This window comes from Rattus rattus, chromosome 7 (genome assembly GCF_011064425.1).
Source record: "Rattus rattus isolate New Zealand chromosome 7, Rrattus_CSIRO_v1, whole genome shotgun sequence".
Classification (NCBI taxonomy): Eukaryota; Metazoa; Chordata; class Mammalia; order Rodentia; family Muridae; genus Rattus; species Rattus rattus.
In genome coordinates, this window is record NC_046160.1 from 70205335 (window position 1) to 70221776 (window position 16442).

At 41.8% G+C, this 16442-nt stretch overlaps 1 protein-coding gene across 1 annotated transcript in view; it reads right to left on the bottom strand.

Annotated features, from left to right (window-relative positions):
• Slc25a21 (solute carrier family 25 member 21) overlaps positions 1–16442 on the bottom strand; it is a 474469-nt gene that overhangs the window by 127772 nt on the left and 330255 nt on the right. The window lies entirely within an intron of this gene.

Consider the following 16442-nt stretch of genomic DNA (forward strand, 5'->3'; position numbering starts at 1 on the left):
TGTTGCTCAGGGAAGTCAGCTAGCTCCGTTTCTGAAAGCTGTCCTCTTTTGTCTTCTGTTTTCATGGTATAATCATTTATCTTCCACGGAAGCACACCGAATGCAGAAACAATGGCAGCCTAACTTTTCTTCCTGCTTATTTGTAAAGGTGTGGTGATAAATCTTAATCACATGCCGCTCTCTGTCCATTCTCTAGTTTATTTGGTTTGCTCATCGCTCATTTTCAGCTCTTTATTCTAGATTCTGAATCTGAGCCATTCTCCCTCCTCTGCTTCCTGCCACAATTCCATCTATTTCCTTTTTTTCCTTGTAGGTACTTCTCAGAACTACCCTTTATATTATCCAGTTCAAAACAGTTTTCATATCACAATGATAGTCACTCTTCCTCCTCCTCCTCCTCTTCTACAGATAATGTTCCTTGAAGTTACAGTCCCTGGGGGATTATGCTGAAAACCCAGACTCATGCAGACTAGAGTGATGCTTCCTGCTGCTTGAACACAGTGGGCAACTGAACTAAAGTTAATTTTAGTTTAGTAAATTAAACTAAAATTACCTAGGTTTCATAAAGTGGAAAGTTGAGAATTCGGGGGAGCAAGGCTGCATCTATGTAGGAATGTGTCAGCTGAATCTCCCAGGAAATTTCCTGGCACAAACAAATCCCCAAACTAATAGTTCATTGGTTGACTGACTGGGTAGTTTAAAGGGAACTGTAGAGCAGAGGACAATTATGAAGATTGAACTTCCGTAGGAGCATGTACCAGAATGCAGAGGCAGCAGACATGTGATGAAAGGGATGTGAATTTGGGGTAGTCTCTTTTGTCTTTAACTCATTTTTGGTTGATATTTTAACATGTTCTGCTCATCTTTAGCCAGAAAGTTATATCTACAACACTGTGCTGACTACTGTTAAACTTCAGTGCCATGGTCATCTTAACTGTGCGGGGCTTTTAGTCAAAGTTGCAGCTACACTGGCAGAATCATTTTAGAACCGTAGTTTCTGAGCAAGAACAGCGCTCTTAAATTTAAATTGTGCAGAGCTGTGCAGGTAGCTCAGCCTATAAACCCCTTGCTGAGAATCATTCCATCCCTAGGACCCATGTGAAAAAGCCAGGCATGGTAGTACACACTTGGATTTCTGGCACTGGGGAGGTGGAGGCAGGAGGATTCCTGTGTCTTACTGGATAACCGCTCTTACCGCTTAGTGAGCCCAAAGCTAGTGAAAAACATTGCCTCGAAAAAATCAAGGTGGACTGAACTTGAGGAATGATATATAAGGTTTTCCGTGGCCTCCATGTGCACATGCACACATGATCCTGCACATATATGTGCTCCTACATATGTAGGAATACACATATACACACACACAAGCATACATGCACACACAAAAAACTAAATTATATAGAACTTATCAGAAGTGCCTGAGCCGGGGAAGCTGGCTTACTCAGACTGCTTAAGATGCAGAGACACCCACATCTCTGTGTATATATCGTTGGCTTGAAACAGTAAGAGGTCTATCTAGTATAAGAACAGACTTTGATGGTTTGGGCATTTCTGGACTATAGACTGTATAGATGAGATAACTTCATGTCTTAAAATAATTTAACACTACACAGAAAGCAATCCAATAGGAGAATTATGTGTAGGTTTGTACATCAAATAACCTGTAGCATATAGAACATTTTCCAAAATATGATTTTAGCTATTATTCAAATGAGCATTAACATCTCTGCATTTGCACATCTGTAGCCAGTGTTTATTGCTGATAATTATAATTTTTCTCAGTTCAGTTGAGAAATCAGACTCTTCTAGTGAGAATTACTTAAAACCCATTCATTTATGGCAAAACCATTACATGCACATATATGTTTCTCATAATATCTGTAATAATCATTCACTAAACATTTTTACCTCCGTCAGGTTCTTTTGTAGATGCTTTTCTTCTAATCTGCCAAGTGTTGTCTTAATGTATGCCATATGATACAGGATGTTACAGGTTTCACAATGATTCTGCACGTTATGTCCATTTTTAACGAGTGTAAGAACGAAATGCAAGAAAACAGGACTAAAATTTTTTTTTTTTTGTTCTTTTTTTTTTTTTTTTCGGAGGTGGGGACCGAACCCAGGGCCTTGCGCTTCCTAGGTAAGCGCTCTACCACTGAGCTAAATCCCAGCCCAGGACTAAAATTTTAAGAGTCCCTGCTAACCTCAAACACCTGAAATGTTAAGTAGCGAGGGTTTCGAGGGTTTCGTGTTGTCCAGGTGTTCCAGGCTGGGGCTGGGGTGGGATTACCGCTCTCTGGAAGGCTCAGGAAGAGATTCCGGAAAGGGAAGGGGTTAGAGTTGATCCTCACGGGACTCAAAGGGGAAACAGAGCCAAGTGGTGCAAAGCAGTTCAGGTGGGATAGGAACAAAGGCCACAGAGGGAAAGCTGTGCCTCCTAATGGAGAGCCGAGGGAAGCATTGAGCCTGCCTGGGTTTCCTTCAGGAAGACACCATGACACTCTGCTAGTGCATGTGGTTTGGATGGATTCAACCTATTCAGGCTTATGGGGTGGTGGGAAGGGGTGGCTCGCAAGTGAGAAAGGTCAAGTCCCAGCAGAAAGCATTTATCCTTTCTCCGCTCTGTAGGTAAGCATTTCAGCTCTCTGGGTGGCCACCTTACAGATGTGTGACCCTGCTTCTAGAACGTACTGTGAGTCAGCAGATGGACCAAATGGGCACATCCAAATTCTAGTCGACTTTAACCTCTCGTTGACTGCCGAGGTTAGGAGACTTCAGTTTTGTTTAAGGTGTTGACAACTTCAGATATTACACTGGCTTGCGCGGCTCACCTGGCTATCAGAAGGATAAGCACATTACTGTCTAAGTGAAACTCCTTTTGCTTTTCTAGAATAAAAAAGTAACTATTGCAACCCATTTTACATTGAATTAATGTGAGTTATTGAGCGCTGTTGTGTCATTTTCTGTGCTTATACCATATCCACTCTTTAGGGCGTATGCGCTGTATTTTAGACATGGATCTGCAGTTTAGAGATGAATGGTGAGGTGGAGGAGACAGGTAAAGAGATGATATCGATGCAAATATCAATGTCTAGAAATGGCGTTTGTGAATATCAGATGCCAGCCAGTGAGTTTTATCAATACCACCATCCTGATACAGAAGATGAACTTCCTGTGGGTTGACTGTTGGTGACAAAAGATAGTACTTTGCAGAAAGGGAAAACAAGGAACTGATACCTTTGGGCTAAAAAGTCTGTGACTGAACCTCACTCCCTAGTTCTCAACTCCATTTCAGAACAAGCACTCAACAGTGGTCAGAGGGATGGTTAGGAGTGCTTCGTGGAGAAGCTGGTAGTCTAATAAATGATACTGCATTCCTGGCAGGCAGGAGACACAGAGGCCAAATGACCACAGCCACACTGCAGGGAGTGACACAGAGGAGGGAGGACACAGTGAACAGCAAGGCTCAGAGCACTTTCCACTGTGCGGACAGAAGCAGTCAGAGTCCAGACACACTGAAGTCAGAGAGCAACACCTTTTCAACTTGTGTCTCATAGACAGCATGCTGTACTTTGCACAGGAACATATGTGATTTTTAGCTCCACAACATATGACTTAATTAGACAAAAGAGGTATCAGTTCTTCTAAGGAAGCTGTTTTAAGTTGATATAATTACAGTGCATTTTGGCCAATCACGTAAAACAGCAATTTCCTTCTTCCTTTCTGCTTAACCTCAGCAGTTTCCAAGCTGCATTGTGTGCTAATCAATTCTCTTTATGCTTCAGGAGGCAACTCAGGGGTAAGTAATTCAACTCTCAAGTTGCAGAGACAAGAGCTGCTCCCCACGCCTTGATTTTGTTGAGAAGGAAAACTTGGACCTCTGTTGTCTTTATAAAACTGTTTTGGTCACATGTGGACTCTCCTTCCAAGGAACTCCACTTAGTAGAAAGAAGGGTTGCTGACAAAGACACAGACTGGACAGTACATTTGAGGTCAACTCAGTGCCTAACACCCCCTCAGAATCAAACACAGTGAAAGGAACACAGCTTAATTACTTTGGAGTTCTGCAAAGGGGCTAAGGGACAGCCATAGGGCCTGCCAGTGGAAGATTGCCTGTGCTTAGCAGTGGGAGTAATGGGCCCTAGCGTCTGCTCCAGCAGGAGTACTGGGCAAGTTACTGTAGTAGCCACCAGGGTTAGGAAGGGCTCTCGATGTCCACACACAAACCGCCTACCACACATCTGTGCATTCGCTTTCGCAGACTCAAGCGGTGGCTGTACAGGCCCCACTTAGACATGTATTTGGAGAGATCCATGTCAAATGTGTCAGCAAAGAGATGGTGGGAGGTAATGGGTCAGCACTTTAGAGTCATTCTGAGACACGGTCATAAGAAAGATGTCAATGAGAAGGGAAATGGCTTTGCTGTCTTAAAAGACTTAGGATGAAACTGTTTAAAAATGTCAAAATCTGCGCAAAAGTGTTGTCAGGTTTGTGCAGTGTCTTATTCCCAAAGGATTAAAGGCTGCGGGGTATATGTGTTATATATTTATATCTTTGTGTGAATATCTAGCATTTAACTGCAAACACTTGGACTGATGTAGGGGGTGGGGTTATCTCCTAGTATACATGTACATCTGTACAATGCACACTCTGTTTCAAGTTTTTATCCATTTTATCTTGGGGTTTTGCTTTCGTGTGTGTGTGTGTGTGTGTGTGTGTGTGTGTGTGTGTGTGTGTGTGTGTGCATGTACCTGTCTTCATGCAGAGGTTAGAGGACAGCTTACAGAAAACCGGTCTCTTCTTTTACCGTGTGGTTCCAGGTACCACACAGATGCTCAGACTTGGAGACGATCCACTGCACCATCTCATGAGCTCCCAGAACACTTTCTAATGAGATCGTTTGGTGAGCACTGGGGGGAGGGGTGGAGCTGAAGACAATTTGGGGGCAAGGGCTGTTGTGAGTCATCTCTGTGCACTGTTGTCAAGCGCAACTGAATTTGTGTGATAAGTGATGTTGATTTCGCAAATCACCTCCCTGAGGTCACCGTCTAGCTTACCAGTCTGCGTTCTCTTCCATTCTTTCCCATTTGACCTGGCCCTCAGAAACCATTCCCACTGAACACTACTTATCATCACTTTTACTTTGAAGTGTGTCTGTCAAAGCTTGTCCTCTATTAAAGGGATTTTGCTTCCAGGGAGGGGGTGGCAATGGTTGGTTTTGTTCAGGGTGGGGATACAGAGATCCTGGGTACCAAAGCTCTAAGTGGCACCTCGTTCTCCTTCAATGGCACTCTATGCCACAACAACGCATTAGCCCATGCCGTAATTGCACCCCTGTGTCTGAGGAGGCGAGGCACACTGCAGACGCACACTAGGCATCCCCAGTTATAATTCTAGCGATGTGTAACGCAATCCCGGTCTGCCTTTCTCCTCGGGGTAACAACAGAACAGCAGACAGCAGGGAAATGTTGAATTTTGGAAGAAGAGCAACAGTCGTGTTTAGTTTTTGAGTTCCTGCGTCAGAAGAGAGCAAGAACACTTGTGCTGCTGTCCTCTCTGTTTCTCGGGAGCACAGTGCTGCTGATAGGAGCTGTGGCCTGACAAGTGCTGACGAGACTAATGGAGCTCCCTGCAGAGATCTCTGTAAATGTGCTATGAAAAGAGATTATTAGTAATTACCAGAATATTACACGAGCTTCTTAATAAACACTTAAGGAGCCCACTAATGAATCAGAGATTAACAGACCAAAGGCTTTGCAATTACAGGACACATTAAAAGGAAAACTATGGGAAGATTAAATAAAGAATTTAAGTCACTGTAATTAGTCAGTCTCACTGAAATAAGACACGGCTCCTCCAGAGTTGTTTGCTTTCTTGCTCATCGGACGAACACCGCCAAGGTCAGACCAAACAGGCAAAGGCATGTCAGAGGCTTTGAAACATATTTATATGTATCTACCTCACCAACATTGGGGACAGGCCCTGTAGTGCACTGAGTTAGACAGTTTCCCACCAAATGTGCTCGTTTCCTCTGTTCTCAAAACTCGCTTGATGACAGAAGAAACGCTCCCTTCCTGGAGAGAGAGAAACTTTGGGGACCCACACTTACCCACCTTGTGGAAATGTCACGCAGGTGGTAGGGCACTCAGGAAGACTTTTAAAAGACAGCTCTCTTCATCTTAAAGCCCATTTATTTATGCACTTTCTGTACACATGTGTGCACGGGCCCACAGGTACCACGGCATCTGGGTCTGCCCCAAACCATTCTTTGAGCGTTCTTTTGTGAGCACCGGGGAGCGGTTTCCTCCAAACACTCATCTATATGCACAGCTTACTTTTCAATTGCAAGTCACTAGTGAGTATCCCTGTGAATTGGTTTTTTGAAAATCTAGTTATGGATATTTTATTTTACTTTAGGTTAAATATGATAACTATAAATATATAACCTTGTCTTGGAAACTGATAACGTTCAAGAGTCTTTAAGCCACATAGGGTGGATATAGATTATGGCCTTAAAACTAACGGATTTCCCATCTGTAGAGGGGTAAGGGATAAGAGTTTTAGGGAAACAAAGACAAGCGGTTTATGAATTTTGTCCTCTGGAATAGAAGACGCATTGGGGAGCAGAAATGCAATGTTAGTAATTAACTCTAAACACTGTGCACATGCGTCAGAGTTGGGTTCACCTGGGATCTAGGCACTGCATGTGCTCACTAGGCTCTTGGTCACAGCCTGGCATCAGACAACATTCTAAAGTAATGCTAAGAGGTCGAGCAGTTATGGTATTGTATTCTGGCTGAGCAGTGATTGACAACTGGAGCTCAAAAGCTATGCCTGTACATATCTGGCTATGCCTTGCTCCCAAACGTTGGGGAAAGAGAATGTTCCCTGTTATCGTTTAGTCATTCTCTTTTTTTTCATGTCTGGCAAGCCGTTATACCTGTCTAAATCCCATATGTCTTTACTACATGCAGGTGCACTGAGCTAAGGTTTGGCTTAAAATCTGAAAAACTGAATGAGACCAATACATTTCTCTGCTAGTATAAAGCAGTTTATAATTTGAAGAAACACGTATCCTGGGGCGCTTGTTGGCCTAGATAATTACTACAGATAAGGCAATGGCATCCTGGCAAAGCTACAAAAGTAAAGAAAACTGTGTTATGTAATTTTGAACACGTTAAAAACCAGAGCTTCAAAAAAATTATCTCTCTGAAAAATCAGATCAGTCCTAATGGCCTCATTATAATTTGTCATTTTCTGTGATCCTGGGGATGTAGCTCTTCACAGGAGCCAGAAACAGGTAAAGGCTGATGTGCTGTGGCTGTATATTTTACAATTCATAATTAATGGTAACTTAGGTATCCTATAAATGGTACATCACTTGCCAACCACACATTTTGTTACAATAAACATCTACTCAATGTCTCTCAGTGTAGTGAAGTATATCTCTTTTGACTATTTTGCATCATTATGAGGCGTTTCTAGTTTAGATCCTATGGAAATATCTAATATTGCAAAATGAATTGTGATAAGGTTCATTGTACCACCGGGCACAAATTCTTCCATTTGTTCATGTGGCTTAGTGGGTAATGACTAAGAGTATTGACGATCTAATTCTAAAACTCATTTTAATGGCAACATTGCTTGTTAACAACTCAAAGGCAAATGATCACTCGAGATTGCAACCTAATCTAATAATGCTAAGCCACAAATAATAAAATAGACTAATTAACAAGGCCGTATAATTAAAGTGCTCTAGGCATAAGCTGGTCCCAATTAAATGAAGGCTTGACAAGCATGAATTGCAATTATTTTGCTTTGTAAGACATATGCCACATCAAAACAACAACAACAACAACAAAACAACAGCAAGACACAAAATCAAAACAAAACTATGCTTAAAATCAGGTTGTGGTGTGGCCAGTCTGAGTGTAGACACACACACACTCGCACACACACACACACACACACACACACACACACACACACTCTTAATCAGACCTCATATTTAATGCCAACAGATAATTTCACCCAGATGTGTTCCTCTCAGCATTCTTACAAGTGCGTTGATCTAGGCTAGCCATTGCAGTGGTTACTTAGTATGTAATCAGCTTGTACTTAAGAAATGAGGGGGAAAGATGAGAAATAGAATTTACTAGAAAGGTAACAAAGTGGAGGATGCTGCATTAACTTCAGTCACCAAATATTAAACTTATCACACTTGATGCATTTCATCGCTTCCTCGTATTCCAAAAATAATTCGCTACTACCCACATCCACAAAAGCTGGTCACTTCCTTCTTCTGTCTTGTCCTTTCTGTGTCCCTCCCTATATACAAGTTTATGTCTAGCGTCAGTGCTACCACAGTCTACTGATTACAGAGAACTACCATCCTCAGGTGTTGGATTTGGCTTCCTACAGTTCAAGAAGAGACTTGGTTTCTGGCTGCCATAAAAGTTTTCCAGAGCAGAATTAAAATGTAGCCAAATCTGCCGGAACCCCTCACTGGCTCTGGGAACTGAGCCATTTTTTGTGGAAACTAATTATACACCAGAGACCCTGAGCCAGAGACTCAGTGAGAGAAAAAGTCAGAGAACACAGAGCCCAGAGACCTGAGAGATTACTGCATTTTATTAGAATGGATCAAATGAACCCATGGCATGGTTTATTTAGCATTGATAAGGAAGACTATTAGGGAAGAAATATTAAAGGGCAAGTGTGTTCTTTGCACCCCTGAACATGAATGCTAGAAACTTGTGCAGTGAGATGTTAAAGTTGGCAAAGGAAGAAAATGTGGTTATCATAGGAGGAAATCATTTTAAAAACAAAAATCCCAGAAATTCAATTTTACCAATGAAGACTTAGGAGCCAGATACCTGAAAACCTGCTAGCTCAGACAGGCAGAGAAAGGACTCAGCTGACCTCCACAAATGTCCCAGAAGGGAAAAGCTACTTCTCCATGCTGTCTTAAATCCCCTTCAACTCAGTGTCCCTCCTTTCAGTTTACTTATGTTCAGTCCTTGTCAGCTGGCTCCTTGCTCCGTCTCTTGACCTAGAGTTGACTTTATTTAGCTCTTGGGTTAGAGGTGTGTGCTACGGCTTAGCCACACCACAATGAGGTTTTTTCCAGTTTACAATCTCGGAGTTCATATTGTGATCAAATATCCTACCACAGAAAATGTTGTTGTTTTATTTTAGTTTATTTATTTAACCTTATGGGTCACTAAGATTTGGATACATTGTGATCATTTTCAAAAGAGGGAAAAGGCACATTTATAGGTGGACAGGACCCCAAATGATGAAGAAATAATCATCAATGCTTATGCCTGTATCCCTTTCAGCTTTAAGTACAATTTAAAATACATTTTTGGATATCTGGATATCCTTTAGTTTCAGTTTTCTTGTAGTATGTAGTTATAATCACTTGGAAAACAAGAATATTGACTTGGTCCTTAAATGAATCAGACTAGAGGAAGCAGGTTCCTTGGGTTCTCTCCCTTGTACTGTAAATATATCCCCAGGTCAGTGAGTGGCCAGTACAACTGCTCCTCTCAACCCAAGCTTCTTCACTGGTAAGAAGAAAATAATGTGACTTGTACATCATCTAGCTGATATTGATATTGGCACCTGGGCTCCTAACAGTCCTGTAGAAAGGCAGCCTTCTAAGGCAGCACTAAGCTCACTTTATCTGCTTCCTCATGTGCCAGGACGTGAGACCGTGGGTAGAGGTACAACTTGCCACAGGGAGCTGGGATAGATGGATGCCCTTGTAGGGATGTGTAGACAAAGTTATGCTTGAAGAACAGGGACATTTGTCATCCTTCTAGCTGAGTAGATCAGTATTGACCAGACAACATAACAAATCATCTACATATCTAGTGTCTATTGAATATTTTTATTTATTTCCAGGTGTATGCGTCCCTACTGTGTGCCTAGAGAACATTGTCAAGGCCAACAGCAACTACTGAATTCTCCTTCTCATCTCTTGTTCACTCCCCTCCCCTCCCCTCCCCTCCCCAGGCCCTCCCTTCCCTTCCCCTTCTTTCTCCTTCCCTACTCTGGACTATTTCCCCATATACTATTTCTTTCTCCCAGTTAAATTATTTTCATAATAAATACTCCATTATTTAACAAAACCTATGTTCAAAATAGCCCCGGTCAAAAGAGTGAGGTTTTATCAGTTTCAAAGAACAAGTTAAAAGCCAGTTTAAAATGTTCTAGAACTCTAGCAACTCAGAGGATTCATGAACTAATTTTACTGAGGAGCAGGCCTAAGCTGTCTGTAGAAGATGTATAGGAAAGTATGTTTCACTAGTTAAATAGATGCTTAAGGAAAGGCAGCTCACGGTTGGCAGCACTGCAGGCAAGCACTTTGGCAAGCACCGAAACACTGTAAGGCCATTTAAGCCATGTGATTTTATACAGCTCAGATCTTGCTGTAGTTAGAATTTTATGTAACTTTGCATATTACAACATAATTATCTTTAAAACCAGGTCTGTGTTACAAGTTAAAATCTAGATGGTTGTGTTACAAATTAAAATCTAGATGATTGGGTATCTCGAGCAACCTAAGTTCTAGATGACTAAGTGCTGAACGTAAGAAGACATTCATTAGAAATGGGACCCAAAGGAGCACCCCACAATAAACATGTGAGGGGTAGAGCGCCTCTTTCAGATTCCGTTAGGGATGAGTTCTTGTGTGTATCAAAGCTGTCCTCACCCAGCACTGCACTAATGAGTGTGACGTCTGAGTGGGAAAGACGGAAGTTTCATCTCTCTTCTTTTACAGGTAATGAAGAACACTAAATTCCTTAATAGTGAAGTTAATATGAATTGACGCAAAGTAAAATTTACTGAATGTCAGTGATGAACGGGACAACCAAATGTTGTACTTGGCTTAACTAACTTATATACCTTAAAAATTGATACTCCTATAGGGGACAAATATGTAACACGATACATTAATAACAACAGGCAAGCTACCCTTGCTAGTGATGCTTTTGTTTGTTTTCCTCATAGGACAGTAACCCAACACATGGTTCTCAGGGCCAGCTGTGTCTTTTGTTGTTGCTTCTTTGTTTCATTTTGCTTACTGTTTCTAAACAAACTCTTGCTCTATAGGTCAGATTGGCCTCAAACTGTTGACTGTCCTGCCTCAGCCTACCGAATGCCAGGATTATGAATTATGATTATTACTGAATGCCAGAGCAGGTATGTGCTACCACAGCCTGCTCTGTCAATGCTGGGACACACTGTGGCTCTTCTCTGTCTTGGCTAGACTTAAGCCAACTGGTCCTCACAGTAACGGACTCATGGAACTTCTCTGATCCCTTGCTTACTGTGCAATGTTTTCTCTACATTATTCCACTGAGAGGGAGGGAGTTCACTTATTAGCATATCTGCTTCTAAGCCTGCTCACCTCAGGCTCTCCCACTCCGTCTCCTGTGTCCATTCCTCTGGTATGTTTTATTCCACCACTTGGAATCAGAAATGGGCCAAGGGCCAGAGAACACAGTTTGGCCATGGATTTTAGTGCGGGCTCAGGAGGGGGCATGTCATGAGTCAAGCCCATGGCCATTACTGTCTGGCTCTGGAAACACAGACTTTTGTATGTTCAGAGATCATTATTGCGTGTGGTTTGTTTTTTTGTTCTATGCCAGAGGTATGCAGCCTTTGGCTGGGTTTGAAGTTTGTCTAAGAATGAGCTGTGACAAAAAGAAGGGAAAGCCAGCCACCTCATTCTCCCTTATAAATACCGTTGCCCGCAGGCCCTGGTGGGGGCACCCGAGTGATAACACCTTATGGAGGCCCCATCTGTCCTCCGTTTGGGAAGGAGGTCTGCTGTTGTATACTTTGATCCCTTCCGGATCCCTCCACTCTAAGGACTTCATAAAGTGTCCCACGGCCCCTTGAAGTCGAACAGGAGCTAATTTGGATCTAGTTTTTAACTGACAGAGCAGATAAGGCTGATGACACGGAGCGTGTCCGACATGCCTAAATAGTTCCCTTCCTGTCTGTCCCTGTGCTTGTGTTGTGGATTCTGTTTCTTTGTGTTTCTTCAGATAAAAACCCAGTGCACCTTCTGAAACTGGGAAGCCCACGCGTCTCATGAGTGTTAGGTCAAGTCCTGGCAAAAGCGACAGGACAGCTGCAGCCCCGTGCTCTGAAATCTCCTACACAGATCTTGCTGTAATTTGCAGGATGGTTGGCAGGGGCTTCCATTTTCATTCTCTTGCACATAATAATTTAAGTGAAGCACAGAGCCAGCGGAGTCCATCCAATGGTGAAGTCTACAACTCCATGTGATGTCAAGAGAACTTAACGGCATGAAGACTGAAACGTGTTTCTTACAAGGATTCCTTGCATTGGGCTGGGTTTTGACTAACTACCACAAGAATTAAAACACATTTACAGGGCAAAAGCATACAATTGTGTCCTGATTAAAAATAAATGTAATGGCTGGAGATATGGCTCAGACGGTGAAGGGCTTGCCATTAGATTATGAGGACCTGACTGTGAATCTCCAGATGCCACTAGAGCCCAGGTGTGGAATCCTGTGCCTGTAAGGCTGGCTGTGGTGGTAGCTGTGGATGTAGAGCCAGGCATCAGACCACTGAAGCTCACTGGCCTGCCCTAACCAACCTCCAAGCCTTTGGTTCTTTTGGAGACAATGCTCCAAAAATAAAGGTGGAGAGCGATGGGAAGACATCTCAAATTGACATCTGTCCTCCACATGTTCTCAGGCCCATGCCCATGTGTACGAGCATGCACATGTGGGCACATTCACACTAACAAATACATTCACCATACCTGCGACCACACCACCTCTCCCCATTCCCTCACGAAACAACAATAGTAATAATTAAAACAGCAAATGTAAACAAATGTAAGCAAAAAGCCATGCGGTTTCAGAAAGTGGTTTTAGAAAAATCTGACACAATATGTGTAGAATTGGCAGTACCACGTTTTGGTATTCAAATAAGATATTGAAAGATATTCTGGATCTCAAGTTTTAAACCTTCTAGAAGTTTGACAAAATAAGTAAGTAATTTGTCTACTGGGACCTCTTTCCTTTATCAAGGGCTTTGGCTGGTAGAGCCATGTCTGTGTCAATCACATGGGGACAAAATGGTTGTTTAGTGTGTGACACGATGTAGTGAAGTTGTCTCTGAAACCTGACACTATGATATGGAATAGCACCAGGATCTATGATCCATGGCCGAATTGATAATGATGATGATGATGATGATGATGATGATGATGATGATGATGATGATGATGATGATGATACCTCCCTCTGCTACCCCCTTTATGTGTGCATATGTATGTGTGTCTGTGCATGTCTGTATGTACTGTGTGTGTCTGTGTGTATTTAGTCAACACTAGGAGACAACTACCTACATCCAGTTCTCTATATAAGCAAGCATGTGACTAGGTCAGGTGACTATGTGAGAATGATTTTACAATAAAATTGAATGGAGCTTCATTAGTCCTTTTTCTGTTTTTGCCTTAAAGATGTATCTTAAAAGATGCATCCTATGTCTAGATCATGCCATCGGCATGGACATTCTACTGAGTGCAGAACCATCAGACATAAAATCACATGGTACAGAAGACACCCTGTCACCCAGGCATACCTGTGCTGGCCATTGTATGGGTCATATACTGTGTTAAATCACAGAAATCAGGGCGTTTGTGGCTACTGTGTGCTTGCCTTCACTAACATGAAAGTGAATGTTACACACTCACCGTGTCTTCCTTGTAGCCTGAGTCTCCCCAGCTTCTTCACCACAATGAAGCTGGTATACTCCAGCATGAGCCCAGCGTGTACCACTTTGTTCTTTGTCTTGCCACACTAGTAGGTAAGTACCTTTCTCTGCTTCCCCAGACCCAGGAGGTTATTAGAATCAGTTGATGCAAGACTCCTATGCTATCTGTCTTCCAGTTAGACCTGCTCAATGAGAAACTGTCAGAGGTGACAGGAGGGAGGAAGGAGGAGGGCTCCAAACAGGTCTGCTGTCCACACGAACAGAAATTCACTGCTCCTGCCAAGAAGCTGCCTTTGAGACTCTCGTCCTCGGAGCCCCCGTCCCCTTTCCCTGAGTGCATACCTTTGGGTTTAGAGGTAGGGACCATTTAATTCCTGTTGCTGTTCCCCGGGGTTGAATTATTGCTAGGGCTTCCTTACTCTTTTCCCATGGCATTTCGATTAATTCATATATAAATTCTGTTCACATTATCAGAATCTGAGGGTGCCTTGTCTTTTATCTTGGTTACTGCAAGGTCATATTGAAATTAAAACTTGACTACGTTTTTGGTAAGCATTCTAACATGGAACTGCCGCCGTTCTCAACCTTTGGAGGTTGCATATCAAATATTCACATTACAATTTATAACAAATTACAGTTATGGGTAGCAACAAAATAATTTCATGGTTGGGCATCAGCACAGCATGAGGAACTATACTACTGGGTCATGGCATTAGGGAATTTGAGAACCGCTGGTTAGATGATACCAATAGGGGCAGGAAGAGTGTGTCTAGGCAGCTTAAAACAGGGCATCACATAGACTATGCTTGTATTTTCTTGGAAAATTGTCCTTTGTATGCCTCTTCAGCTTCCTGCTTGCTGCTGTCTGTCCCCACATTCCCGTCCTGTGGTCTGCTTCACCTCTGAAAGCCTATTAGGGCTTCAACGTTATGTGTGTTGAAGAACACATATTCTCAGCATAATACTTTTTGGAATTCAAATATTTACATTGTAATACAAATTGAGAAATACTTATGAACTTCTTAAAGTCATAGCTGGTCAACTGATTTTGATTCTCCTCCCTTTATCCCCTCTCCCTACCAAATGTAGCACATACATGTATAGTTAAAATAGATTGGTCCCGCAGAAAAACATTTATTTATGCATATTTCTTTCTTAGATACTTAGGTTTGAGACTTGGAAAGGCATTTATCTTTGTTTTTTTCATTTTTCCCTTTAAAAATGAGGATATACAAGAAGACATTAAAATACACCAGTTTTGAATAAAACTCACTAAAGCCTAAAAACTCTATTGGCCAAATAGGAGCCCTGAAATTGTTGTGGCAACTAGGCAGTTCAAAGGTGCCACCAAGGAAATTAATTGACTTCATTTTATTTAATTAATTTATATTTAAATGTAAAAAGGTAGACTTTTCTCATAAATATAGTTTCATTGTTTTTCAAGGACTACCTCTTGCTTTTATTCTAGTTATCAAATGTATGATATTTTAAAATATAGGTACATGTAAATGTATTAATTATATGTCTGGGTCATAATATATTCTTTGGGAATTTTTACTTTAAAGACTATAGAGCTATTCCTGAATAGCCTTATTAGTAATTGTGGAGACATCTTAGAATATAGAATATGTATGTTAAGAAAATATCAAAATTCAACCTGACTTTCAAAATTCGACCCTCCTCACGGAAACTTGATGTTACTAATTATATAGTCCCTTCATTACTTGAGTTAGTTATATAGGTTTGAAATAAAAAGGCTCTATGATGAGATAATTTTATGAGGCCAGCTTTGAGCTGAAAAGATCCACAAGCACCCTTCGGTGTTCCTCAGACCCATCTTTATGAGCTCTGTCTCAACGTCGGCATGAAAGGTGCAGTGCCTAGAAGGTTGGTAAGATATTTCCCGAAAGGTCCAAACATAATCTACTAAATTAGAGTCCCAATCAAATTAGGAAAGTTGAAATGACTCTTAATTACACAATGTTCTTTTCCGTCCAGCCATTTGAGCTGCAGTTAAAGACAGCAGTAAAGACTGTTCCAAGTTCAAAATCCGAGATCAATACGCAGATATGCCTGTCCTCCCATTTTAGTGTCTTTGCTAAAGAAAGCTAAATGCCTCCTAGGAACATGGTGAGGGTCAGTTTCTGAGGACCCAGTGGAGGAGACTGGAGTTGTTAGTGGAGACAATACCATAACACTGGAGAAGGCACGCTCCCCTAAATAAACACAGTGATAAAACAGCCCATGTTTCACTACAGAGAGTCACAGCAGGGATTTGATGACTTCCGATATAGACTGTGTCTCTTTCGTTTTTCCTCAAACAGCACAAGAGACAAAACCCGGAGTGTTTGGGTCATGTGGACCACGGCAGCATGGCTATGTCTGGAATTTTCTTATAAATATCCAATGGCTTTGAGGCTCACGGGTCTGCCCAAATCAGCAGGGACAATCTCATTTGCACTTTTATAGTTGTAGGGGGATTTTCAAGAGTGAAAACCATTTTCCATAATATTCTGTATTAACTTAATGGAGCCAATGTACAGTTATTACACCTTTCATGCTTTTCCGAAGGTGGACAATTTGGAAGTAATTAAAAAAAAAAACAAAATTGTAAACAAATGCCAACAGTAAGACATTCTTGGGCACTCAAAAGAACATACTTTGCAACAAATT